Raw genomic sequence first — 2,707 nt, 5'->3', positions numbered from 1 at the left:
TCAAAGAAGTTCAATATGATGAGAGAAGACTGCCTTTTTGCATATATGTGATCCTATGGATCTGTGCTAAACTGAAATTAAAGGGTTATTTTTGTGCCAGCTTATGTAAAAACTAAAACTTAAGTGTTCCTTATACACGGGTTTTGTTATGAACACGTATTTCCTTATTTCACAATACCCATTTCCCCCATTATATATAGGACAAATGGACTATTTTCCAAAGAGGTATGTTTGGTTCATTCTTGCCCTACAGACTGCTCCCTGTACTGTGATGTATAACAGGGCTTTTCAACCGGTGATACTCATACCACTTGTGGTACATTAGCATGTGGCAGGTGATACGCGGCCCTGCCCACCAAGTGTAGTGGGGGAGGGAACGAGCCAGTACAGGGCAGGACTTACTGTCAGAGAGTCCTCCGGAGCTGCACAGTGACTGGGGTGAGGCAAAGGCCCCAGGCTCACTTCCGGCTCACCTGAATGAGAAAGGAGAAGGAGGGGGCAAAGACAGGAGAGGTTATAAAAGGAGACAGTTTGGGTGGGAGAGAGAGAGAGAAAAGAGGTAGCCTTGGGGGGAGGTGGAGTCAGCTGTAGCTGCACCGAAGGGAAAGAAGAAGGAGGAGAGTGGGGGGAGAGGAGAGGAGATCAAGCAAGCCGATCTACAACTTCTGTGGCAGCCATCCATGCTGGCAGCAACAAACAGGCAAGAAATGCAACAGGGGAGGGGTCACCCTCCATGAGGAATGAAGAAAGGCAGCAATGAAGAAAGGCAACATCGGCTGGAGGCAAGGCACAGAGGGAGGGAGATGGAGAGTGGAAGGATTCTTATGTGCTTTTGTGACTTTGAAGTTCTGGGATTTGTGCAATGTGGGCTTTGTGTTCTTAAGGAGTGTTTGGCAATTTCTATTTGCCTGATGGCTGATGTCCCGTGTTAGCTTCTATTGCTCTCCTCTTAGCTTTAAGTTTTGCTGCAAGGGATTTTGAAGTATTTTTCTCCTGAATGGATTTTGCCTGTAGCATTCCTTTACTTATGAATAGAGCCATTTGGGGAGGCTACTTTTTTTTTCTTCCTTCAGTGCTGGCTGCCGGCTCCTTAACTTTCCTTTCTAGCCAGTAGCTAATTCTTAAAGGGGAATGTGCCTTTTCAAGCTAGTTCCCTCAGCGGCTTGTCTTTTCTGTCTCTGGAGTCTTTTCTTTGTTTGATGAATATATGGAAGAGGGAAAATATGGGGGGAGGGGGTTCAAATTCTTCCTTCAGAAGGAGATGGGAATGAGAAAGAGAGAGCAGGGAAGGAGGGAGGGAGGGAACGAAGTCCCACCTCAGCACTTGGCCACCAGCAGCCCTGCCATTGACGTTGCTTGTCAAAAGGTTGCAGAAGGGGATCACATGATCCTGGGACAATGTGACTATCATAAATATGAATCAGTTGCCAAGCATCCAAATATAAATCACATGACCCTAGGTATGCTGCAATGGTCATAAGTGTGAAAAATGGTCATAAATCATTTCAGTGCAATTGAAACTTTGAACAGGTTTTTTGTTTGGTCATCAAGTTTTGGACACCTTCCTAGGTGGTACTTGAATATTGCCATATCCTAAAAGTGGTGTAATCGGTGAAAAGGTTGAAAAGCCCTGATCTATAAGATAAGCACAGCAAGTCTGTATAATTAGGGCTAACAAATCTGGTCTGAAAAGATTAGGATGAACACTAGAGGACAGCAAGGCAGCACAGAAAATCTAGAACAGACATGTCAAACACAAGGCCCGGGGGCCAGATCCGGCCCGCAAAGTGGTTTCATGCGGCCCGCGAAGCCATCCTGGAAACAGTGAAGGAACGGCCCCCACTGCCTTGGCCCTGGACCAGAGACCCTCCTTCTACCAGAGACCCTCAGATCTGTCCCACTCCTGCCCAGGCCCCCATAGGCATCCTTGATGCGAACGATGTAGAGCTGGCCATGCCCACCCAGTAGGCCATACGCACTCTAGCCACGCCCACCCAGCAGGCCACGCCCACCCTGGCCATACCCACCCAGCCCCTTGAGGGCAACCACAATGCTGATGCGGCCCTCAATGAAATTGAGTTTGACACCCCTGATCTAGAACCTTTGCTGACATTTAGTGGTGATTTGGAGTTTTGCTGTACTTCATGCATGCATGTGCGCATGCATACACAAGATGTAGCATTTCAATTATAGAATTCCAGGGAAAGGAATTCAGTGAATATCTAGTAATGTCCATTCCTTGGGACTCCATGCTTTTATTCTCACATAAAAATCAAACAGAATCTTTTAGGAGCATTATATGACTTGGCGATTTGGGATGTCTTTTAGCAATTAAAAAGACCTTTAACATTCCAATTATATTTTATAAACTACTAAGCATTTTATCCATTTACTTTGGACTCTTTATTTTTAAGTATGTTTGGCAGGTTCCTGCTGTTGCAGTAAGCATCTGCTAAATTCATGCATATGATTTTAGATTTCCTTTAAGGACTGATTTTTAGTAGTCTGAGTCCTGCAAGTTTTTCATCAGTGAAGCTGCAGGAACCTGACTGAGAAGAACAAATACATTTGATGATGCTACTACCTAAAATGGACATAGCAAATGTTGAATACAGATAGTTCTTGAATTAATGATAATTCATTTAGCAACCGTTCAGAATTACAATGGTGCTGAAAAAGCACCTTATGATTGGTTCTCACACTTATG

This window comes from Vipera ursinii (genome assembly GCF_947247035.1).
Source record: "Vipera ursinii genome assembly, chromosome: 1".
Classification (NCBI taxonomy): domain Eukaryota; kingdom Metazoa; phylum Chordata; class Lepidosauria; order Squamata; family Viperidae; genus Vipera; species Vipera ursinii.
This window is presented reverse-complemented; position numbering follows the sequence as displayed.